Here is a 27,535-nt window from a genome sequence, read left to right as displayed (position 1 = left end):
GAGCTCATCTCTCATTTGAGATACAGTGAGTGATAGCAATCTCATCTAATGTTAGACATCTACAGTATAGCTGCTGAGACATCTGCCTTGGGATAGTCATCGGCGTTCGATGTATAGGCATTGGGAAGATGTGAGTGCTTTTGGGGGATGAATCATCCTATCTGGAAGTAAACAGCTAAAGTAGGTCAGATGAGTCACAGACTGGAATGCCTGCTTTCTCCCTGCTGAGCGTAAGGAGTCTTGAATGAATAGCTCAGATGTAGACATCTGCACTGCACACATCTAGCCTTAGGTGAGGTGAAATGACTCCTATTATTATGAGTCTGCAAAGTGTCAGGGCTGGATTTTCCAGTCTGTGAGATGTTCTGTGAAGTTCTGTTTTGATCCAAAACACAATTCAGATCTGAAATTTGTTAGTCATTTCTCTGAACTTTAGAAGACAGGTTCTGCCAGCTCCAGTATTCAGAATGATATGAAACTCAGGGCAACCTCACCTTGAGGATCATCTACCTGCCTAAAATGGAAGAGTGACAGCCAGGTAAATAAAAAATATTTTGTAAACATTTCTGTTATTATTATCTATTATTTGGGCTATAATAGTCTTTAAATACCTTGTCTCTATTTAGCTAGGCAGTGCCCAAACATGGCAGAGAAATTGTTCCTACCCTGAAAGCAAAGTTTACAGCAGCAGAGATATTGGGAGTAATGATGGAAGCCATAGAAATAAGGGTATCAAACACCCAGACAAGCAAGGGTTACAGAATACCAGTTGCAAGAGAGTGTACATCTAATGTAGGTTTTCTGCACATGAAAATGTGAATTGTGCATTACTGTTTTGTTTCAGGGGGACCCTGAAGCTGCATCCAGACCTGTCTGTACATCACTGCTTCTACAGAATTGACAAAATCCCTGTGATTCTGGGGTACCAACTATACCTTCCATAGTTATAGTTCAGCAAAAAATTCCATTTAACAAGTCATTTTTTATGTATTTGAAAATTCAGTGGAAGCATCTCATTTTATCACGCTAAATTACCAAAATAAGCAATAATGTCATCAAAGACTGCTAATACAGCCAGCCTGCTGAGTTCCAGCTGGTTGGTTACTGAGACAAAGAAAGACTGAGCATTACCAGATACTTTAATGAGCAGAAGCTTTAGAGGGAGATTTGACTTTGACAAATATGTCCTTTACATCAATAGCCTGGAATATTTTCAAAGAACCAAGGAAAAGTAAGAAATGAAGAAGGAATTACAAAGTACTGGATTGAGTTATGTTTGCTCAGATGAAGCTACATTTCACAATCCCTGATTTTTTCTGGGAATGATTTGTGAAAAAAACTTCTCTACATATTTGTATGCTTTATTTTTCTGCAAGCCCATCTTTTCACCTCCCACCTACACCCTTACCTCAGTGTCTTGTTACTTTTTAGCACACCAAAAATACCTGTATGAATTCAGAGGATAATTTCATTTTACTTATTTATAGTTCAGTACAATGTCATGGTTTGGGAGCATATTCATCTTTTTGCCAAGTCCATGAAGCAGACACTTCGTGTTTCTGCTAGGTATATCAGCTTTGTATTAAAAAAAAAAAAAAGAGTGGGTAAGTGGGTACAGGCTATTTTAACTGAATGTTATTTCACATTTTCTCTGTCAGAAACAGCATTATTAGAAAGAAAAAGAAACAGGACAGTCAGTAACAGTAGCCTTTTTTTTTTTTTTTGGCCTATGCAGAGATAGCATAGGGTTCTGCCAACTTTGTATAGAAAAACATATGGCTTTGTAAGTTTTATAAGCTTATAGAGAATAATGAAAATATGCTGGTACTTTTAAAAAATCTGTAAACCACTAATAAAATCAAAAGTTGTATGGAAATATGAGGGTTGAAAAGTTTACTGTGTTGCAGAAAGATACTTTTGACACATTGCTCCTATTAAACTTCTATAATATTTAATTAGAAAGTTCTGGTTCATGTTTTCTATAATGAAGCTGAAGTTACATCGCTGCACATGCAATGCAATAGTAACAGGAAAAGATCCAGTAAAATAGATTAAGGAAACTATTAACCATATTGTTATTTGTAATAATTTGTGACCACTATTGTCTCACAAGTAAGTGTAAACTGAAAAGTAAATTAGCAGCACCTATTCCAGTCTTTGTTTTGGCACTAGCTGTGGGCTGGAATCAACAGGGGCACTGGAGTAGATTCAGTAAAGGCAGTAAGCAGCTAATACAAAACTAAATCCACTAGTATTTTCCCTTACAGGTACCTCCACACTGTACATACTGCCATGGCATTTGGGTTAGATTTTCAGATTTCCAGAACTTCCAAACCATTCAGAATTCTACTCCCCAAATTAGTACCCTTACACTGTCATATTACAGAGATGAGCACAAAACTGACACTTGTCTTCCAGTAATGTTTAATGTCATCATATAAAAAATGGTCCTGGAAGTAGGAATCAAAACCTTTTCCTTCCCTTCCAAGTAACTTCATGTTAGGCCAAACAACCATACTCTCTCATCAGATAAATCTTATCTTCTGTTGTTTGTGTTGAACAACTTGGAGGTGACAGCAGACATGTTCATCTCATAGACAGGACCGGTGATCTGGATGAGAAATATGAGTTTCCGAGTCTGCCACTGTTTATTCTCATCAGCAGTTTATCATACCAAAGGACCAGGTGTCATCCAGTACCAGAACCACCACAGATCTGTATTTTCATGCAGGACTGCTGGGCTATGTGTCCAAACTAGATGGAGGAGACTGTACACCAGATGCAGTCCTGTCAGTACAGTTTCCAACAAGACAGTTTTAGAAATTTAGAAATTGGGTTGAGGCTGCTCACATAACTGCCTGTTCATGGAGTACCTAAGTTTGACCATGAGCTCCATATGGTGGCCAGATATTTTCTATAAGATTCTGGATTCTGCGCCGGACACCTGACATCTAAAATGTAATTATTGGCAGCATGTGTCTTCTTCTTTGGATCTGGTCTTCTTCGAACATCATATATGCATATATGTTACTATACATGAATAAAGATCAAGGATTTCTTCTTGCTAGTCACAGATAGGAATCCTATTTTTTTCAAGGAGAGAAGGCAGAGATTGAGAAGCACTCCCTGTACTGAAAATAAATTTCCTTCTCTAATTTGCTAGAATTCTTCTGGTGTGTTGTTAAAATACTTGATATTAAAATAGTAATTATTGTAATTTGCTCAATAAGTGGCTAAAACCTTTGTAAGAAGCTGTCGTGGAAATTAAGAAATACACAAAGAGAATTAAAGCTAAATACTACAAAACAGATTGGAAAAATATGTTTTCAAAGATCAGTTTCTAATTGCTGCATCGTAAAAATTTAATCTTACAATACAGAATAGTACTGTGCCTTTTTCGACAGTGTGTGAAGGCTGTGAAAGCACTGAAAGAGGACAACAGGGCTAATAACAATCTAGTCTGACTTCCCTTTAATTTTATGTTTAATGTTCTGAGAACAGGAACTCTGAGACATTGATTTCTTGAAAACAGGATTTCCAAAGCTGTGCCTTTATGCTACTTCTCTCTCCACTTTTTTGAAAAGTAGAGAGAACAAGATATAGAATTGCTGAATGCAAAGGTGGAAGTTATGATGAAAATATATTTTGCGATATCTTGTCTCTGCTTCTTCCACAGGTGAAGAAATAACCTGACACATCTGCTTCTAAGCTTGTGAATAAAATATGCTTATAACAAAAAAAAAAAAAAAAAGAGAGAAAAAAAGATTGTTAACACTGCCTTTATGAAATTCTGTATAGCCAGTCACCTATGTGGCTTTACAAATTCTGGATGTGGAGGAAATTGCTGAATGAACATTTCAAGGACAGTATATTTCTGGGGTGACTGAGGAAGCTCTGGGGCTTGTACAATGACTTAAAAGCTGTATTTCCATAAAAAACAACAAAAATAAATATTTTCCTCTATTTTCTTTCCATTCACAGGAAGAAGTTGCCATTATAAAGTAAAAGAGTAGATCTTGAAATTCTCTGAAAATCACTAGAATAAAAATAACCACTAATTTCTGAAAAGGTATTTGTCTATCAGCTGGAAATGTTATATCTTATTCAAGACTGACAGTCGTCTTGTGAAAACTGTTAAGTACCATAGAAGATGATACAAAGCAAACAACCATTTTCTTTATTCTTTTCTCTGTCCAACATAAGACAGGAGAAAGCAAAAACACAGCAGAGGGATCTGACAGCAGACAGAGTGAATCATTATGGGATAATAGAACTCAGAGTTGAAAAGATGTTAAATTATCTGATCTGTTCCTTTGCCAGGATCAGATTGTTTTCTAGCAAGTATTCCCTGAAGATATTTCCAGGCTAGTTTTAGATTTCCATCACAGGGCCACAGGCTTCAAAGTTCTCATTTAGAAAGACTGCACACTTACATGAAAAAGAATACTTAGCAACAGTAAAAAATAAAGCACTAAAAATCCAGAAGCCATTTGAGATGGTACAAACTTTTATGTTTCACTACAGAAAACATGCAAAAAAAAAAAAAAGTGGAGGAATCCCTTTCTTTGAAATTCAAAATGTCTTAGGGCTGAGATCAGCTTAACCTTATCTGCACTTAGGCACTTTAAAAAGCTTATCCAAAGCTTTTGAAATGCCTGAAGAGTTTGAACACTGGCCACGCTGAGATATCTCTGTATCTCCCATGCATCAATACCTAGGTATCATTTCATCAGGACTTTTCAAAGCTTACATCTTGGAAATATGCTGACTACAGTTGCCATTGATACTTGAATTCTCACACAGATTTTCCCTCTCAACTATAACTGAAGCAAGACAGAAACTATATTAGAAGCTGATGATTCCATTATACCCTCTTGTTCAATGTTCCTTTGAAAATGTGGATACTGGTCACCAGAAGATAGTAGAAAAGTAGTTTGAGGTAGTGTGTGCTTCTACTCCCATAACTGCTGGAACTGCAGTTCTTTTCATTGTCAGCCTCCTCTATTGCAACGCTGACTGTAAGGATGTGAATGCATAAGAAACTGAAGACCCATGGGAACCTTATTAACAGACATCCATCACGCTGACATCACTAAATATTGAAAGGATGAGTTAGGTACAACTGTGTTATTCTCCTTTGTTAAAGGAATAAAAGCATCTTTCCTCATACAAAAAGGAATAAAAGCATCTTACCTCATACAACCTTTAGATGAAGAATGCAAAAAGCCTCCATGAGATTTCTACTTTCTTTTTCCTTACCTATCACATCTCCATACACTTGCAACAAAGAAGAAGACTCTAAGCATTCATCATGTATGGCAAAAAGAAAAACCTTTTAGAGACTGCAAATGCATTGCAGACTAGACCAACAGGTAGAATCAGGGAGAAAGATCTGTTAAATACAACTATTTTGGAAACTCCAAAAGATTAAAAAATACAATAGGTTAAAAAATATCGGGACCTATTTTAACACTGTAAACAACAGTAAAAGCTGTAGCATCCTTTTGAAAAATACAGGCATTTAAACCTTCCAGTGGTGAGGAGAGTTAGACTTTTGCTACTGGTCAGTTCTGTTTAACTGAAGTATTTCCAAGAATAAAATATATGAGCTCTGACTTTATAAAACACATGTAAATTCATTTTGAAAAGTGTAAATTGGGAACAAGAACTAAATCCTGCTGTTTTACCAGGGCAGATTAGGATTATTCTTCCCAGGAAAGATGGTGGCCAACAGGAAGACTGAATGCTGTAACTGTTTGTCAGTTAGATCAATCTCTCTGTGAGTGTGATATATTATCAGGATGTGTTCCAAGAAAAGATGAATCAGAAATGTTATCAAAAATGCATTCAGTAGGCAATTACATCTTTTGTAAAAGAAAAGTCTGTTTCTTGGTTAATGGTCACTGGAAAAATCTCCTTTATTTTACAAACTCTCTGATTTCAAATTGCCAGGTTCTTTCTAAATCCATAATTTTTATTTTATTTTTCTAAATAAATTTAACTTGAAACCTGAAAGTTGATCTTCAGACCTGAAAATGGCCTGGCTGTTTCCCACATAACCCTTTCCTCTTGATTTCTTTTTCAGATGCTTCTGCCAGATGGATGAAGAGATGCAAGGTAGCTGGAGAGAGAGAAGCCCAGGTCACAGAACTCCCCCAGACCATTATGCCAAGGGATAGCTACATTCAGGCCCTGGCTACTAGGACTGGTCAGTGTTACTCAGTGTGTCCTGGTCAATCACAGACAAATATTAGTCATTGTAGAAGTAGCTCCTTTATGTTTTGAAAACAGAAACCCTAAATTACAGATTATTACAATATTGCTCAGGATTAAATAGCAGTGCACACACTGTCAAGATCTTCAGGTGGTGTAAATTAACACAACTCACTAGCCTTCAGTATTGCAACAGAGACTCTATCAGATCAGTATTTCAAGGTTCTGCAAGTGCCATACATTACACCACAAGATCAGCAGTTCCAGCAACTGTATTAAAGACTACCTAAAATCATATTTCTTTTATTAGTAAGTATTCAGGAAAATAAACTGAGTTCTGAAATAGGATATAATTTATTGATGATGAATTTGTTGCAAAGAACAAAAGATAAAAGAAATACCTTTCTAACCATATTTGCTTACAACATCTCTGACACTAATGGACATATTAAAGGTAGCCGTTGAAGCAAGCAAAACTTGTTAGTATGAAATTACTTCCTCAAAGAAAAGGTGCCAGTGTTAAGTAACAGGCGATAAAAGATAACTGTGTATAACAGCTTCAATATATTTTATTTTAGGGCTGTAAGAGTGCATTTCCTGGGGAAGGAAAAATACCTCTATAGAGTAAAACAGGCTACAGTCAGCCTATGCAGAACACAACTGACAAGTGTTGATGAAGACTCATCGTGTCTAGGCAATTACATAGAAATGACTCAGGAAGAAGTCATGAATTCTCCATGTGATAACTAAAAATCACTGATATGTTTTCTTAAGTTGCCTAAGATTAATCTCATTTCTATATTAGACACAAGGTTTACCAGATAGAAATGAACAGAAGAGGTATTTATTGCTGTGTAGAGTAATCAAAGGGCTATCAGAGGAACTTCCATCCTTATCTAGCTCTCTATTGTCATGATTTTTTAAGATTTTAAAGATTGAAGTATATTGCTTTATTGGAAGAGTTTACAAAAATATTACTATACTCCAGATTTGGCATTTCCTAGGCTAATTTCTCTTGAAGGTTTGAATAACTTTAAATAAAGAGAGTTTAAAAAAAAAAAAAAAAAAAAAAAAACTGTGATTTTGGGCTCTTCTCCTCACCCAGAATGCTATCACTAAGTGCCACAAGCATGCCATAGAAATATCAGCCTTGCACCAAGTCAGATGAAACCCTGATTCATACCACCAGGATCTGCACAGCTAATCGTATCATGAGGGGGTGTGCTGTGCTATATGTCAGGTCAGAGGAAGGGAGAACCATGTGCTCCAAAAAACAGAATCCAGAGGCTCACATCCTGAGCCCATTTTCTGTCTCTTTCTTGCTGGTGGTTGTATCCAAAGGGGATATCTGTAACCTCTTCTCGGACCAGAGCACTTGAAAATTATATTTTTAAATGTCATTAATCACCTAAATTAAGGATACATAAGGTATTTTCAAAAGCACCTAGATGTTTGACTTTCACTAAAAGTCAGAAGACAGGTATGTGAAGCCAGAGACTTTATGCAACACTGGCATTCACTTAAATCAAAGGGTATCAAGTGTGTAAATACCCTGAAGCCCTCCTAAAGCTCCACAAGCTTTGTTGGCCTCACAGAATTTATTTCCATTTATGCCAGTTGTTAATTTGACCCATTTGTATGCATGCAACCTCCATGTTACAGGGAGTTTTTTAATGTGGCATAGTACCTACAGCATCAGTTTAGAACAGCAACTGAGATGCTAGGAGCTCTGAAATCAGTGAGAGCTTTGGTTTCAATGGGGAAAGAATATTTCTGCTGTTCACTGCAGTAATACACATTTTATAAAGGGTAATAGAGTGCCTTTTGTAACACACTTTCTCATGTACTGCAGGGACATTCTCAAAGTCATTAAGTTCTGCTTAAGTAGAACCCTACAATTACCAGAAAAACTCCAGGTAACACACCATTAAATGTTCTTCTTTCATAGCAATATCTCTTTTGCTCAACCCACCTTCCTCACTTTTACTGCCTAAAGATTACACAGCTAAATCATCCCCTGTGACCAAGGGAAAAACACAGGCAGTTCCAGAGGCTAAGTCATCGTACTGTCTAAAACCTTGAGTTCAGGATTAGCTGAATCACCACTGGAAATGCCTGTTTCTCTTCACCAATTCAGTAATTACTTACATGGCCTTCTTAGATTCAGACATCCATCTTTTAGTCACTTAAACTAGAGCAGATAAATTCTGCCCTAAGCAAATGTGCCTCCCTCAGTCACTGCCACATGCTCTTTGTTACCATCTTTCATTGCATTTTGCTGCTAAAGCTTCAGCAGTGGTCTAGATATCATTTTGACAATACTGACACCACACACGTGTTTTACACAGCCAGTTGTCATTAGTTTAACTTCTATTGACTTTGAAACTATGTTACAAACCATCTACATTTTATTAGGCTTGGTCTCCAAAGAATTACGTTTTTGCATACTAAATTTCCCATCATCAGAGAAGATACATAAGCAGAGACATTTAACTGTTACTACCTCCCTTAATCCCAGGCTCAGAAGCCTGAGAAACTTTTCATCACTTTTATTACGTTCCTGTCATTTCTTTTATTTTAAAGTTCTGTAATACAAACCAGCATTAAGACACCCAATAGACTTGAAAATAAGTGAAAAACTATCTTTTACATGCACAGTTGGAGATAAAGTCCATAGATCCATCAAAGTCTACAGCTCCATACAGACCTATCCTGGACCTGAAATTTGGATCCGAATCTGAACTCAATGCCTGGACCTTTTCTGCTTGAACAAACAAGACCAGGCTCTGAATCTAAATACATTCAGACCTGAAATCATATCTGGTCATCTGTTTTGAATGGTCAGTCTAGATAGAAAGAAAATGATTCAGCAATAACAGAAAATCTTGTCTGTTTTTCAGAAACCATTCTCTAAGAGATTTGAGCTGACAAGTTATGCATAAGGATGTGTCTGGGTTGCATATTGGAAAGCAGCATGGAGGTATTGAGCTTGCTCTGAAAAAGCTATCTCTGTGTCAAAGCAGAGTAGAGGCAGTAGCATGGGGATGACTGCGAAATAATTTGCCCTGCAGTTCCTCTAAAAGGTGAATTGACCCATGCTGATTTCTGTGTTGTCACAACCTGGATGCTTCTAACATGGCAGCTTGCTCAGGTGTCTATGAATAACACTGTGGCTGAGTATTAGCAATGCTTGGGGTTGCTGATGAATGAGGAAGAAAATAGAAACAACAAGGCAAGACCAACACTGGACTCAGGCTTGAAGCATATAGAGGTGGGAAAGCTCAAATAAAACAGTCATCCAGTTCACATGAGAAAACTTGTAACAGTGCAAAAACTTCCAGTAACTGAAATGAGACCTGTCCAGTGCTTTGCACAGGAATATCCAGCTCATGGTTATGCTGAAGGTTATGGTAGCTATAAAAAAAAAAAAAAAAAAAAAAAAAAAAAAGGAAAAAGATAATTATACGGTGGAAAGGTACAATAAGATAAAAAAGGATCTTAGGTTGAAATAGAATGTGTCAGTCAAAAATAGTTAAAGAGATTCTAAATTGGATGACTGTCTTACAGCAATGTCTCACTTAAATTGCAATTACAAATATGAAAAAATATTTGAACTCAGTTTAATTACTGTAACATAGAAGCTCTGGCAAGGCAGGGCCTTTTTCTTGTAGATAATTAAATGTGAAATGTGAGAAAGCTTAACAAAAATATAACTATTAAGCTAACATAATTTTTGTGTTTTGATCGCGTTTCTCCCTCTCAGAAGCATTTTTTGTGTCGCCCCCTAAGGCAGATGATTCAGAGCGCTCAGTGAGGAATCTCAGCTTTGTTGTTTAAGAGATTTTTTTCCCACAATTTGCTATTCTTCTGTTTACATAGAAAAGATAATGTTTTCAATCATGAAAAAAATGTTCTCACTGCCTCAGGATAGATTGGAGTAAGAAATGTTTGCACAGGGGAAGGCTTGTTTGCCTTTTTAGAGGGCTGGGTCAGCTTCCTGTGGGGCTATGCTGGGGTGCTGAGCAGGTGCAGGGGAGAAGCTGGCACATTTGCACCTCTTCAAGTCTCCTTGTCTAGTCCCAGCCTTCTCACCGCTCCTGGTCACCCTTCCCACCACTGTCGCCTAGGCACACACTGTGTGCTGAGTAGTAGTATGGACTTGTGTTAATTTACTTCTCTTTGGTGCTTCTCTTGTCAGTGTCAGGAAAGTGGAGATTTTGCTCCTGCCCCAACCTGTAAATCATGGCAAATGCTTTATTTTTGTCCAAACAGAGGCTGAATGGTCATGCTACCGTCCAACACAACAGTGTGTTCACAGACATGTTGCACAGCACCATGGAAGGTTTACCTTTATCCTTGATTTTAATTTCTTAACAACATCATACAATTAGTTTCAGCAGCCCACACTCAGCTTCCTTTTCAGAGTCTTACGACTGTAACTGACATTTAGTTTTTCTGCATTGAGAATGATTCATTTCCTACAGCCCACCTACAGAGCAAGGATTAGTACTGTGCACACCACATATATGGCATTGCTCTGATGGATTATGAAATAGGGGATAGAATGCCACTGGTTAGACTTGGATGCTTTCTTAGATGAGTTTGGGAACAGGGACTTGGTAATGGGTGGTTTGTGCCCCACAGACAGACTAAGGAGTAGGTTGTTTCTAAGGTTGGCACCCCATCTTTGCTATCTGCCTAACACAAAAGAGGGGCCTGAAGTCTTCTGGGACAAGATATTTGAACAGTCTTTCAGATGTAAGGCTATGGCCAATGAGAAAAAGTTCACTATAGATTTTTCCCTGCATCAGTGTTTCTTTTTCTTAATGGTTTCTTCAGCTGCAGAACAAGAATCTCACTAAACTAGGTAATTTAGAAAGGCATTTCTAGGACATTTTTCACACATTTTTCTGCTCTGCAGGTGACCAGAGAAATCCTGAAAAACAGAATACCATCAAAGAGCCATTCTGATTTCATATACAGCAGCCATGCCCAGAGCTGGCTCTGTGACAGCTTGGTACAATGACTGCCATACAACTGTGTGATGGAGGATGCATATCGATTTGTCACTCTTTAACTAGTAAGTGTTCATCAACATTCAGACACCACAGCACACTGCCCATGAAAGTGCTGTAGTGACTGTGTTTGTTGCCTAATCATGAACAGCTCCCCTTTCTCATGTGAATATGACTGTTCAACAACACACGACATAATCAGCAGTCCACAGTTAGAGATGTAATATCTCCATCCACCTCCAGATTGATGTTTTGGTGAATTGGTGATTGGTGAAAACCACCATGTAAAATGAACAGCTAGAGATTGTGCTCTTGCCTACGTCATGTCCCATCACACCTCTTTAAAGCACTTAGTGTGCATCTCGTGAAGTAAGTTTTGAGAAGTAAGAAGGGTGTAGGGCCAGTGAAAGATTCATGTCAGGTTTATCATGCATCCCAGTGATTTACCTGTAACTATAGTTTCACACACAGCAGGTGTTAACATGTTAATAGTAAAAATATTTTCACATGGACTAGTACCCACTATGGCTCTTCTTAAAATCAGGTCATTTTGTCATATATTGACATTCCAAACCAGAATTCAGAAGTAAAATATCTGTAGAACAAGTCAGCTTTCAATCCACAGAAAACTAGACAAGTCATATCAACAACCTCCATGAAAAGTAACTTTTCACTTCCTTAAACAACAGTCAGTGCAAGAACAAGCTCTGTTTGAAAAGCTGTACAACCTCACCATGAAGACAAGGAATGTCAATGAAAATGATTTCTCAATTTGTTGCTAGAGCCTATGCTGGTATTGTTGTTATTACTTGGTCACTTAGAAGTTCAGAAAAGACACCTTGGAAAAAATTATTTCATACAATAATATACACAACAGAGATTTTGATTTGTAAAGTGAAGCACATCAGAGATCATTGAACCAGCAGCAAAGATGAAGAGGCATTGCAGTAAAATTTTGATGCTTCCAGAAGACCACAAGACATAACTCCTAAATACCTGTTCCTTTTCTGCACAGCAACTAGGTAAGAAAATTAACCCAACCCATGTTCATTGTATTAAGCTTATCTTTTACTTATCATATACCTTTGAAAACATACGTAAAGTGGATTACAAAGCTGCCCGTATCATTAAAGAAAACTTCAGACTTTGTCCAAAAGCCAGTCTGATTAAGTTTTGAATCAGAGATGTTTCTGACTCTTCTGCATTGATTACTGTCAGTCCCAGGGCCTGTGCAGGGTGAGAATAACCTGAAGTAAGCGTGACCACCTCTGGCATATTGCAGAGCTCCAAAAGGGCTGGGTGAGTCCCACTGCAGCTGCCCCTTGTGTGCTAGGAGCTCAGCTCAACACCTCTGCTGGCTGGGCTGACACAGCACCAGCTTCATCCTGCTCAGCATCCTCTTCTCTCATATCCCTTGCCTCTAAGTATCTCTTTGTTTCCTTGGTGGTTGCTTACTCTGCGCAATGATGCTACCTACCATTTCTTCTTGTTCTGCATGTCCAGCTGACTTCACAGGGGCCTGCAAATGCTAATGAAAGCAGTAACCTACCGACAATACTTTACTATGAATATACTCAGCCTTGTTCCCCTAGAATTTGGAAGACAAAATCAAAAGACAGTGTTTTGACTCATAGTTCAAATCGCCTTGCTTCCAACTGCCAGTGCCAAAAGCTTTTTTCTAACCTTTCTGCAATGGCCATCATTATCATAGTACTTTTCTACAGAGCCTTCTACATAGTCAGGAGAAATCACTCTGTCTGAAAGACGTCACAGTTATTTGAAGAGAGACTCTATGATTTATTTGCAGATATTTTGTGTGACAAACAGTGGGTCCAGCTTCTTAGTTTCAACCCGTAGCAGTATTTATTTTCTATAGTATCTGCCACACACAAATCAATGCAAGTATTACATGAAGACCCTGAGAAAATTAAATCTCCTCTCTTTCCAATCCTATTTATATGACTTAATTTGAGACAGTAAATGAATGAGAAAAAACCTACCAAAAAAATGCTCTGGCATTTACTTAAGGGGCCTACAAGGAAGAAACATAACTTTCTAGCATTGAAGAATTAAGAAACAAATAGAGTTTTTGAACTCTTTTACATGCTTACAGGACCATTTACTTTGGTTGTAAGCTTACAATGATGAAAGAGGTCTCATTTTTTTTCTCAGTGAATTAAAAACAGTTCAGTTTCTATGTGCAACCATGTAATTGTTCTGCTTTACTTTTCTGTCCATTGCACCTTTACTCCTGAAAGTGCTATGCCATCATCAAACACAAGCAGCTGGGAAAAAGAACTAGCACAGAAATAAAAAATATCCAGATACTATTCACTGCAAACTGTTTGAAAACAGCATAACATTGACATGCTCTCTTAAAATCATAGAATCATAGAATGGTTTGGGTTGGAAGGGACCTTAAAGATCACCTAGTTCCAACCTCCCTGCATGGGAAGGAACACATTCCACTAGATCAGGTTGCTCAAACCCCCATCCAACCCTGCCTTGAACACTTCCAGGAAGGGGTCATCCACCACTTCTCTGGGCAAAATGTTCCAGTGTCTCACCACCCTCACTAGAAAGAATTTCTTCCTTATATCTAATCTAAATCTACCCTCTTTCAGTTAAAAACCATTACCCCTTGTCCTATCACTACATGCCCTTGTAAAAAGTCCCCTCCCAGCTTTTGTGTAGGCCCCCTTTAAGTACTGGAAGGCTGCTGTAAGGTCTTCCTGAAGGCTTCTCTTCTCCAGGCTGAACAACCCCAGCTCTCTCAGCTTGTCTTCATAGGAGAGGTGCTCCATTCCACTGCTCATCTTCATGGCCCTCCTCTGACTCATTTGAGCACCTGTTTCCCTTGTGTTGAGGGCCCCAGAGCTGAACAGAGTACTCCAGGTGAGGTCTCAGGAGAGTAGAGGAAGAGCATCACCTCCCTCAACCTGCTAGCTACACTTCTCTTGATGCAGCCTAGAATACAGTTGGCTTTCTGGGCTGCAAGTGCACATTGCTGGGTCATACTGAGCTTGTCATGAACCAACACTGCAAAGTCCTTCTCCTCATGGCTGCTCTCAATTCATTCTCTGCCCAGCCTGTATCTGTGCTTGGGATTGCCCCGACCCATGTGCAGGACCTTGCACTTGGCCTTGTATTTCATGAGGTTTGCACAGACCCACCTCTCAAGCCTGTCCAGGTCCCTCTGGATGACATCCCTTCCTTCCAGCATACCAACCACACCACACAGCTTGATGTCATTGGCAAACTTGCTGAGTGTGCACTCAATCCCACTGTCCATGTCGCTGAGAAACATGTTAAACAGCACCAGTCCCAGCAGTGACCCCAGAGGAATGACACTCATAACTGCTCTCCACTTGGACATTGAGCCGTTGACCGCAACTATCTGAGTGTGACCATCCAACCAATTCCAGATTGTTATAAGAGCATTCTTGAACTGTGTTAAAGATAGCTCCCTTTTAGCATGTCTTTCTTCATACAGCCCTTGTCCAACAGCAGCTGAGCTCCTCTAGGCTGGGTAAGGAAGAAGCAGCTGTACATGCTGGTGGCAGGTGCAGTCACTTCCAGCCCTGGAGGGACAGAGTTGCTGTGAGGCATTACAAGCACTTAAAGACAACCTGCTTTTCTCTTCCTAATGTGATCCCTTCAGCTGCAAAGACAACCTGCTTTTCTCTTCCTAATGTGATCCCTTCAGCTGCTTCTGATGTTTTCCCTGTTGGAGGGACTGAGCTGCTAAACACCAACAAACATTGCATCCCTACGCCCACTTTTGAGTGTTTGGGGGCCCATGACACAGAGTTCAGTGACCCATTATGAAAGAGCAATTCTATCAGATTATTAGATAATTACTTCATTTTAACACCTACCACATTCTAGGGGAGCCAATTTATACATGCATTGTAATAAGTGTCCTTTTGGGGAGTGCTGTCAGTCATTCAGTCATAGCTCTCTTTCTCACACCTGTGCACAAAAGTGCACACAGCACGTAAACCTTCTACTGACTGATTCTCCAGTACATCCCAAAAGACTTGCTGTAGTATTTCTTAGATGCAAAAGCTTTGTGGATTTTTTTTCCAAACATATGATAAATACTTTTTCCACATTCTAAGTTCCTGTTTCAATACTGATAAAAATTAATGGGATTCTGAGCAAAGCCAAACAATTGTTACCATGAGCCATTCTACTTTGATCCTAGTTTTCAATCACCTTAAGTTTCTCATTACTTCATTTAAAGTTATGAAGTTAGAGGACTCTTGGAAGTAGAGCCCTGAATGACTAGCAGAAGCTCAGAGACACAAGTAACTAGAGATGTATTTATAAAGGCTCTTTTCAATAGAGGTTTCTGATATTTTCAAATATTCTGATTTCTAAAATTGTTGGTGAAATGGGTAATGAAGTTTGACCCAGTTTTATGGGATAGGATGTGGAAACACACCAAAAAAAAGGAGCCCTGGGAAAACTTGGACTGTATGAATACACCTTCTGTAGTAGTGCTGGGGTCCTGGGGTCATTGTTTCTTTTGCAGTCTGGGAGCTGGGGGAGCAAGGAGACCAAACAAGAAGAGATCCCTAAAAGCCTTTCCTATATTACTGAAAGATTCGTGAACAATAAGAGTAAAATTTTTCATCTTTAACAAACTGTCAGATTATATTTCCCTCAAATCTTACTGACCCAATCTAAAAATAATTGTTGCAATGCAAATTTGTTGTAGGAGTCTGGAAGGAATCCTGTATTTCCACTACCATATTTTTTTAACCACCTCTTACCCAATTTCTTATTCAATTCCTATAAATCTTCACATTTGCAGCCAACACATTAGCTGGTAGAACTCATTTTTACCACAGAGGTGATCATAGAGACAGGCTAGGGGAGCGGAAAAAAAAAATAAAATTTTGGAACTTATAATTAAAATGAAACCATGTCTAGCCACAAAAATGTCTGTATGTAATAGAAACAACACTTTCTTCTTCTAACAAAACACAAAATGGTAAAGGCTACTTGCATAGCAATGTCAGCAACATCGATTGCAACACGTAAACTGGCCAGTGCCACAGCAGAGGAACTTGCTTAATGCGCTTTCAGTCTCTGGGCTCAGACTAGGTGTAACAATGTGCTCTTGGTCTCACACAAACGCCCCACCTGTGAAAGGTGCCAAGATGGTCCTGCGGTCATGAGGATCAATCAGTACCAGGAATGGATTGTGAAATGATTAGTTATACGATACCCTTTTTACTCTCCTAAGTGAGAAAACTGTGATACTGATATTTGTAAAGGAGGAAGTATTACAGGCTTGTAGTTTGAACAACTGCAAAAAACCTCGCTTCTCTGGAGTTCTTTGTTTCTAGTCTACCTTGTTAAATACTCTGATTTTTTTTTTTCCCCCCCCAGAAATGAATACCCACTCCCACTCCCTTAAAACCCTTAAATACCTTAAAATTCTGGGCTGAGGGCCCTTTGTTATTTTGTGTTGGTACTGACTTGCCTTGTGACTGTGCCTGAACTCAGGTATCCCATTTCTTAAGTACTTGACTTGCCAAATCTTTATTCTGATTCAATTACTATTTCAGAATTTTACACAAAATGCAGTGATTTAAGTGAAGGAACAGAGGTGACAGTTAAAAGATGCTTTAAGCTCAAACACATTATTTTGAGGAGGAATGTACCCAAGATTCCTGTTTTTGTGGATTAATGTTCTTAGCATGAGGCTCTTTGCCTGGAATGGGCCCACTGTCTAATGGGGTACTTCTGTCTGTAAGAGGGGCTGACTGTTAACCTGTGGGCTGGGACATCACCAGGGAAGTGTGACACCTGGCTTCTAATCCCCAGTCCAGAGAGCATTTCCTTATCTACACAAAGTGAAGACTCCAGGTGCAAACCTCCACTCTGGCTTGATACTGAGCCATTCTGGAATTCATTGGGAGTTCAGATCTACTCAGGTAAAAGTAGCTGGCTGTGTATCTACATTATTTTAGACAGCTGTTGTAACAACCGAACTGCTAGAGTAAGAAACAGTAAATTCTTGTTCAGAAGCTCAATGAGTTTGCACTCCAATCTTCTTCAGAAGTTGTTTGGCAAGTTCCTGCTCGAATCAGCTAATAGATTTAAAATTACAAAAACTGCCTATCCTGTGCAGAAGTTCATTAAAACTCACAGGCCCCATAGAGTATTTTACAGCAACATTATTATCATTAAATAATTATTTTTAAAAATACTCTTTTTTAAAAAAAAAAAAAAGTCTTGTGTGATATACAAGTTTTCAACAGCAGCAACATTTTCATAATGACTACATTCTTCATTTTTTCATATCGGTATCTTGCTTACAAAGCCTAGGTGCTAGTATCTTGCCTTTAAACCTTAGGCATCCCTAAAAACTTACAGGAAAAATAAGATGGCTCATTATGAAAAAAAAAGAGGAAAATCCATAAGACCAGGAAAGTAGACAGTACAACATCACGTAAACTATAGTTGAAAAGACTTTATTGAATTCTTAAATTCTTAAAAAAAGTCTTAAAAAATTATATTTTCCAAAGCAATACTTGTTTTTCCCATTTTTTCCTCCACAGAGAAAAACTTGCTTTCTGAAAAAATAAAACAAAAAAAACCCCACAACTTTTATTCTGAAAATAACTATCTTCATCTTATGAGCATTGCCCTATAACAAAAATATATATTGATTATATTTGAAGTCCAGTACTGAAATGACTGAATTTCCAAGACTATATTTTAAAAATGTCAATTTTAGAAAAAAGCAAACAAGGTACCTAGAAGAGTAACTCACATCACTGGAAAGCAGAGCTGCAGCTATTGCCAAACATTTCTTTCTGTTTGCCTTTAACTGTAAGGACATTTAGCCATATTTAAGAATTTTGCCAAGTAGTTATTTTCCTTTCAGATCAGATGAAAAAGATCTCTTTCTGAGCAAAGCCATTTAGAAGAGCTTATGTATTTGTTCAATAGAGATTTTTTGTGAAATGCTTTTATCTTCAACTGCTTGTATATAGTTTTCACTGCTGAAGGTTTTTTTTGGTTTTGTTTTGGTTTGGTTTTTTTACTTTTTCCCGTGCAAAGTACTGGCATAAATGACTGGTAGACTGAGTTTGGCTGGCAGCTGTTTTTCACATAACCCATTGCCCTGCATAACATATATTTCTACTCTGAGATCGTGGGCATCCTATGTTCTTTCATAACTATTTAACTTACTTGAGCAATGCTATAAAATATCTTTTTGCCTTTATTTCTTCCATGGGGCAGCTTCTTTTTTTACCTGTCTCTTCAGGGCAAGGATCAGTATATTCAGAATTGGACTCATCTAAAGGATGTCTGGCATTCATTTCAGTACAAGTCTGCAAATGTGGAACTTTTCTTGTTGTCAAAGGGAATAAGTGTATCAGACTGATTGTCATGTCCCAGGGCTGTTACTGGTCCTCTCAAAGGTCTGATATTCCTTTAATTCTTATTATTTATTTTGTCATTTAAATCTCATTTGCTGGGTTGAAATCAAGTGGCTATGTGCCACCTGATAAGCACTTCTGAGTTCTTCTGTCTGCTGCTTCCAACTAAACTTGTATTTTTCCTCTTAGATATGCTTGAACTTGTTGTTCCTAGTGTCTTTAAAGGTACAGATTAGCAGGCTGCTGGGGTTTCTTTGAGCTTTACACTATTCTTTAATTCTTTGTTAAATTCCTTTTAGATATTTAACATCTCATAGAATCATAGAATAATTTTGGAGATCCTCTTATCTAAATCCCAGTTCTGAGTCAAGTTATGCTTTTCCTGGACCTCTCAGAAAACTTACTTTTGTTTCTCCCCACCCCCCCTCTTCCCCTTCTAGCCTTCCTATTCCAGTTCAAAAGCTCTGTGGACATTCTTCTGGTGTATATCTACATCTGCCATGTTCAGCAACAAGAATGTGACCTTGTGGTGATTAAATTGCATCACTGCCTCCATATTTTCCCCTTATTCTTGCCCTAATTTTGCTCTTTGGATTGTTTCTGTAAGAACGAGATTCTCAGAGGCTATATGGCAAATTCTGGGGAAGACTAAACAAAAATAAATGGCAATATGTGAAAACTAAACTTCAAAGGAACTGTACAATTAAGTGTTTTCGCATTTTTCTACCTAGAGTACTTTAGTCCACACATAAACAACAGCAATTCTCAACCCATTCCACCCTACATTCATGGAAAATGAGCTCTGCTTCAACGATGTGATACCTGCCTTTGGAAAAAAAATTTCTGGAGTGTTTCCCTTAACACAACACAGTCCTCAGGATATACTAAGGGACTTCCCATATAGCAGTGTCTATTGTGGGAGGTGTTATGAGTTAGTAGTGCCAACAGTTGTCTGTGAATGATTAGTGTAGTAAGACCTTAGTTTAAAGAATATGTGCCAGCTAAGTAAAATTTGTCTTTTGTTCTATTTAGGCAGCCACTTATAATGTTGCATAAGCTGAGTGTGATAACAGTATTTGTAAATCATATGTTTGAAAGGAGTGCAAAGGATCAACTCAGATGACAAAAAAAGTAGAAGGTGAAATGGAATGCGGTCAGTCTGGAGTTAGATAGGGAGCTAGAAAAGCTTCTGCAAACTACTGGATATCAGCTCAAATCTTGACTGCAATTTTCTGTTCCACTTGCAACATACAATGCATTCACAGTAGCATAAAACTGGGATTACATGAGACCAGTCAATCTTTGTAATTTTCTCTTCATTTTAGGCATTGAGAAAAATCAATTTTCTCATAACAAAACTTCAAAGTGTACCTTGTTAAGAGAAATGGAAAAAAATAACTTCACAAAATACTGTTGTCTTAGCAAATGTCTCAATTAGCTGTGAATAAGAGCTGGGCAAAGCTTTCACTGCAAAACTCCAAATCATATGAAACATCTGGGTTTTAATTCTATTAAAATCCAAAACTCAGCCCAGGTTCTTCGAAAGTTTTGCTGAACTTCACAAGCATTTTTGTATTATGAAACATAGTACTGAGGAAAGCTGTCCTGATTTGTGGTTTTGAATGGACACCATGCAAGATCTCTCGATTTTTCACAAGATTAGGTGAAACTTGGTGATTTTGACAGCAACTTTTATTTTAATTTCTGGGCTTTGACATCAGCAAAGACAGAAGAGGCAGTGTTTATATGAATTATATGGATTACAATCAAAACCCAGGGTGAGTGGAAAGAAAAAAATTCGTTGAATCCCAGTAAAAGATTAGCAAAATATTTGTTATCCACAGATATTGTGAGACAATAACATAAGCTAAAGTATATTAACTGTGAATAGTTTTATATTTGAGGCTGGTTTATGGTAGAGTTTATGAAAATTAAATAAAAATACCAAAAAGCTCTGTGGTCATGATATCAGATGTGTACCTGTGAATGTAAATTTTAACTCTGCCTAAACAAGTGATAAGAACTAATTTCAAGTTTTCCGATTCTGCCTTTTTCCACAGTCTATCCTGGGAAAAGCCCACTAGGAAAAAAGAGAAGAAAAACGAAAATTTAAAAATCCCAGTAGTAAAACATTAAGAGCTAGTGAGAAAAGGTTTTGCCCACATCTTATCCGCAGCTTAGGTATTTAAAAATCCCTACAGTAATGATTATCTGCAAATCTGTAAAGTCAGGTGTTAAAAAGGCTAAAATACTCCCAGCTCTTACTCCAGCCAAATAAGTATATCCACATTTATTTACATCTAAGTTGAATTAACTTATGTATGTGCATTATTGATTTACCTTGAACTTCATGTACAGTGTCTATTTCTCACTATATATGTGATGTTTGTGTTTACTTATGTTTCTCGGCATTCAAATACCAGCCCAGGAAACTGCTGTACATACAGATCCCATTGTTTCCCAGTCATTTCCAAACTATAGATACTGCTCACTGCAATAGAACAGGTCACATCAAGACATTGCTGTCACCAGCATGAGACAAAGCATCTGCCACCAGTTGAGATCTTACATATGTTTCTTCTTGCATGATGCTTATTATTTATCAGTGTATTTGCCAGTCATAGCACAACACTCTTGTACCAATTTCAACTGCATTTATACAAGTAAATTTTCTTTTTCATCAGTTCAATAGAAATCTGGCCATATTAAATGGAATAGGAATAATGGCATTGTCTTGCAGAATAAGTATTCTGCCAGGAAGAAAGAGAACCAAGACTTGTTTGACAGCAAATACTTCCTTCTACTTTTACCACACCCTAACCCATACAAAAGTACTTTGATCTGGATATTAGAAAATGCCTAATGTGAATATTGCTCTCAGATTTGACACAAAATTATTTTCCCTATAGTATGATACTCTCTGCTGTGCCAAGTTGCTTTTATACTACAGAAATATTCTAATCTTTTAAAAACTTAACCCCCTTTTCTGATTTTTCTCTAAACCTCCTTTTGAATCAGTCCTGTACTGAGGATGGTACTGTAGTCTCAGACACAGTTTGGCTGCATGTCTTTACACAGAAATGACAATACCTTGACTTCACCTTCCTCTCTCTTCTCTCAATTTTTGTTAGCCCGGCAACTGGGTAGTGACAGGTACACCTTCCTACAAGTGCAGGGCACATAATTCAGAATTCCAAATTTTAAAAGAGGTGCTGCAAGAGGTTCCAAACAAAGGATGCTGAATTTTCTGATCTCCCTGATGAAAGGGAGTGTTCAGAATGCAGTGTTTGGTCTAAAATATCAGTTAGTAACCCAAGAGGAAAGCTGAGAGAAAAAGCACAAAATTTGCCTCTTTGGAGAATTCTAATATTTTTATCTTTAATTTGACCCTGAATAAAAACTTTAAATATTTAAACTCACTGTTTTAGCAGTTCAAAAAAAAAGTGTCCTAAGCAAAATTAATCATTTTGACAGTCCAATTTTGTTTGAATCTGACATGAATTTAGCTTTCCTGAGATGCAGAAGTACCTCATAGGGAACCATTTGGTTTAATAAAAAAAAAAAAAATCAAACACTGTTCCACTTTGGGTCACAAAACTTTTATAATCAAACCTTCACTTCTTTTTTTTCTTTTCTTTTCTTTCTTTCTTTTCTTTTCTTTTCTTTTCTCTTTTCTTTTCTTTTCTTTTCTTTTCTTTTCTTTTCTTTTCTTTTCTTTTCTTTTCTTTTCTTTTCTTTTCTTTTCTTTTCTTTTCTTTTCTTTTCTTTTCTTTTCTTCTTTTCTTTTCTTTTCTTTTCCTTTCTTTTTTCTTTTTCTTTTTCTTTTCACATTCTGAGAGGAAAAATCTTTGCATTTAGCAACAGACAGCTACTGCCAGATGCAGCTCCCAACCCCCACAATCCCCAATACTGAAATCACCACACTAGGTTTATTTAACCTTTCTCTCATTTTGCTGATAATGTTACAACGATCTTTAGGGCACTTTAAGATGAAACCCTTTGCAAAGAGTTACAGGAAGATTTCATAACACTGGATGTGGGATGATAAGAATGACAAATGAAATTCAGTATAAATAAATGCAACAGAATGACCGTGGAAAAATTACTTTATATGTGCACAGTGAGGGGTTTTTCTTTATTATTGTTATTCTGGAAGAAAGTCTTGCAGACACAGATGCTGTCAGACAGCTCAGAAGAGATAAAAAGACAAGGAGAAAAAAAAATCTGAATTATTAGAAAGAAATAAAGACCCAAAGAAAAAAGCAGCAATATACAGGAAACAAACTCTAGGATTCTCCAAATCCAAAACTCGGGCTCCAGACTGAGTGAGCCATTTTGAATATCCTGTGCAGACTCACTGTTTCTCTTGGTCATGTAAGAACCGGTGACATCCTTTTAAATCATCAAACATCATTTTCAAGTAAGACTGTGGGGTTTTTAACATAGAGTCTAGTGGAATTATGAAAGACATTGCTGTAGGACACTGTGACATCCATCTATATTAATGGTTTACATATCAGAACTCCCAAATTGATGGAAAATAGGTTATTAGATGCAATGTCCATGGCAGGATATCACTAAATCTTTGATGGATAGAGACTGAAGAGCTATCCTATTTTTGCTACTTTTCCCATAAACGTCCACTAGTGGCCAGTGTTACAGACATGTTACCACATACAAACTTCTTGTCTGATCAGTACAAGTTCGGTTTATGTTTCTGTTAGCAGCTAGTGGTTAAAATTCCATTTAGTGCAACAGGAGTAGATATGAGCCAATGTCAATGTCAAGCATTTCTGAAAACCCAGGTGTAAGTGCAATACAATGATTTTTAGTAACCCAAGACCAATTTGGTAGCAGTGACTGTAGATCTTTACTTCATTATTTAAGTGAGCACCAGGTTTTCACTATGTATATGTTAGGCTGCACTTAAGCACAGCCAGCTGTGGTGCAGACTGAATTTCACCTTTGCTGGCACTTCTAGTAGAAAGAGTCCTATAACACGACAACCTGTAGATTCATTGATGTATTTGTTTTGATTATATTATGATGTTGTTTTCTTTTTCTATTTAATTATAACAGTAACTTTGACATGTATCAGAAATGTTTAAATATTTTCTTTAATCTTGTATTTCAGTATTCCACTTTCTCTGCTTGGCTAATCGTGCCAAAAGTTGTTGTAAGAAATAACAATTGTTGTTCAATTCTTATCTCACTCTGAGTTTTATGTGCCCTTTGTCAACAGCAAAACCTTTATGAGAGCTGGAAAGTTTTGTGAGCTTGTTATTGCCTACATTTCTGTCAGGGTTTCTTGAGCCAGAGAGGAAAAAGCTCACAATAATGTGCCAGGTTTATAGGAAGGTCCTGAAGCAGAAAGATAATCAAATTTGGATTGTTTGTTTAATTTTTTTTTTACAGAGAACCTTCTTTGCAATGAACTGTGGCAAGAGTTTTGAAAATGAAGTGAAAAAAAAAAACCAAACAAACCACCTTGGGCTTAGGCACTTTATTCTCTGTCCAAGTCTTCCAATTCAATGCCACTGACAACTTCAGAACTGCTGCCTAATCACTAAACCCTTTAGATAACTAAATTCCTGTAGATAAATACATGCAGGTTACATAGAGACTGGGAACAGAAAAGGGTTTCTGAACTGGTGGGAGCCCATATTTAGTCCACGTCCCAAGAGGCTACAAAGCAAAATTACCAGTCTCCAAAAACACTGAAGTTAGCAAGCAACACCCAAAGCTCAGTGCTTGCTCCTTACTAATAAGAAAGACACAGGTTCAAACCTGTCCTTCAAGCAGGGACTTAGACCTCACTGTTCACCCTATAGGCCTATGTGACATTCAGTATCATCATCCTTTCCTTTGGCCTTGAATTTCAAAGGGAGATTCAAAGATGAGGATTCATACAGAAGACCAGTGTCAAATCCCTATCCAGCTCTGCTGTGTCACTCCACATTAGGTGTCTAAACCTCACCCCTCTCCTCTGCAATTCACCTCAACATAGCCTCAAAGTTTACTGGTGAGGAGGTTTCTGAGGATCCTTCTGTCAGGTAAAATGTAAGGGGAGCTTAAGACCCAACTCCAGTTCTGCATTGCTCTGGCTAGACACAAAAAGCTGGGAGCTTTAGTGCGAAAATGCCTTAGATAAACTTTCTCATCTATTCACATTTTCATCCATTTTATAATGCCAGGTAATTTCTCAACAAACCATTCTTAGACAGAAGAGAGTAATACAATAACAATAAAGGTGTAATACTCCATTTTGAAGTAACAAATTATTCCTCCACAGTGTATTGTTGCAGAGAATTCTCTTCCCACACAACATGTCTGAGTGAATCAGTCTAGATTCAGAAAATGCGAATCTTAAGCATTCAGTTTATTAAGAAAGTTGCAACAGTTTAAACAAAACACATCTGTAACATCCATTTAAACTTCTGTGTATTTTGACTCCACTCAATGAGTTAACCTTTGTTTGTATCACTTTCATTTGCATTGCTAAGGTTCAAAGGTAAATCAAGATGATTTAAGAAAAGGCAGAACAGCTTTAAGTATATGTATGCAGAAAATCTGTGTTAGCTAACTAGGTCTATGTAGTGAAACTAGTCTAATGTTCCACATAATTATCACAACCAATGAGGTTTTGGAAGGATGGACAACTATACAATTTTGCCATCAATCTACAGGTTTCTGAAGACAAAGTCCAAAGCACTTAAGTATTAGTGAAAAAGCTATTAGTATTCCAGTCCTTCCAGGCTCTGGAAACAAGAAATCTGCAAAAACTTAAACTTACAAGCAATGAGATTCAAGTAAAGAATGCTTTACACTTTTTTCAGCTGGATGTCACAAACTGAATTTTGCTTAAATATTTTTCAGTTCTCACTAAAATGATAAAGTATACCATAAAGGCCTCTTACTGTTTAATTTGTTTCTTATAGAAAATATAGGTGCTAATTAAAACTAAGGAAAAAAAAAAAGACCAATCCTTTACAAAGAAGGCTTCATTCTATAATCATAGCACAATACAACAATTAAGTATGAGGACTTAAAGGCATGTTCCCAGTCTCCTGAGATCCATGAAAATCTTTTTCTTTGTCTCAATGAATTCTGCCTAAAGAAGCCAATTCACAGAATCACAGAATCATAGAATCATTCAGGTTGGAAAAGACCCTTGGGATCATGGAGTCCAACCATCAGCCCTACTCTGCAAAGTTCTCCCACTGACTTTTGTCAGATACTTCTCACTCCGGCCAAGCTCGGACAATGAGGTGTTCTGGTGTCTTCCGCCAGCTGTGCAAGAACTTGCTGGGTGTGCAATTCTCTTATTGTTCTCCCAGGCCATTAGGAGGTGAGGGGCTGTTATAACCCTCCCCAATTGATAAGGAGGGCAGAGCCAGAAAGCAGCATCTTAACGCTCTGTTTAGTGCCATCAGCAGGACTTAACTCCTCAGGTTGGTCTGTGGCCCAGGAGGGGGGGCGGGGAATCACGCAGAGGAGAGGGGAGAGGGGTGAATTGCACCACCACAGTGAAGTTCGGGGCATCTGAGGGGAGCTGAAGAGAAGACACAGCCAAGGCCTTGGTGACTGGCATGAAACACTAGTGGCAAGCAGAAGACAGAGCTGAGGGAGAGGAAAGCGGGGTTGTGGTAGCCCCAGAGGTGTGTGTGGAGGCACGAGTGCTGCGAGGGTAGATGTCCAATCACCAAGTGGTGGGCTGTGACATCAGCGGGCGATGGACTGTGACCTCACACCCCTCGAAGCTTTGGGCACCAGCAGAGCCTGGCTCAGTCTGGCTTGAGCCCGGACTCTGGCAGCAAGCCTGCGATGTCTGAAGGGCCAAACAAGGCTGCTCCCAGTGCTGGTCCCGTGGGCAGCTTTCAGTCCCCATCCCCGAGCCATCCCCTGTGTTTGCCCGGCTCTGCCTGGGTCAGGCAGCCGGGCACCGCCAGGCACCCTTGCGGCAGTGGAGGTGAGCTGTGCAGGGCGGCCCTGGGGCGGGTGACTGGGCTTGGGGAGCCGCGAGGGTGTCCTTCGCCAGGGCCTGGGCATTTCTTCCTCCCCTCCCCTGCCCTCACTGGGACAGCAAGTGACTGCTCTCACTTTTGCAGCACGTGACACCCTTTGGCAGCGCCGGCGCCAGCGAGCAGGAGCAGCTCCTCGTCCTCAGCGCTCCCCAACCTCCTGCAGCACGAGAACATGGCCTCGGAGACAGAGGAGATCTGCCCCATCTGCCGCGACACTCGAGGTGATGTCGCTTATGCGATGCCCTGTCGCCACCAGTTCTGCCTGGGCTGCATCCTGCGGTGGATGCAGACGAAACCAGAGTGCCCACTCTGCAGAGAACTGGTGGACTTTGTGCAGTTTTCCGGGCAGGGAAGATCTGGTGGCCACCAGTATGTTGTGACACTCCTCGAAGTGTCTCCAGAAGGCAACAGCCAGGCAGGCCCAGCTCCCAGCCGCCGGGCCGAGAACAGCGCCCGTCACCCCACGGCGTCCCCTCCATCCTCTCCACAGGGGACACTGTCCCCACACGAGCAGGGGGCTGCAGAGCCAGAGGCCGTGGGGGGCCTCCTGCCCGAGGTCTGGGCAGAACTCTTCCAGAGCCAAGCACGTCTACTCGATCCCATGCTGGCCTGGCTGCGGCAGGAGCTGTGGACAATACATGGGCCAATGTGGTGGCACACACGACGTGCAGTGGGCAACATCGTGCATGCCCTGTGTGTCAGCGGCCCAGTGGAGGAGGCCATGGTCCGGGTGCTGCAGCCAGGCCTTGGGGAACGCGCAGCACCTCTGGCCCGCGGCATCATTGACATCATCGCGAGCCAGTGCAGCGAGGAGGCCCGGAGGCTGCTGCGCTCCCCAGCTGTGGGGGCAGAGAACGAGACGTCTGAGGCCAACTCCAGC

Source organism: Strix uralensis, chromosome 3, assembly GCF_047716275.1.
Source record: "Strix uralensis isolate ZFMK-TIS-50842 chromosome 3, bStrUra1, whole genome shotgun sequence".
NCBI lineage: Eukaryota > Metazoa > Chordata > Aves > Strigiformes > Strigidae > Strix > Strix uralensis.
Note: the sequence above shows the minus strand (reverse complement) of the source record.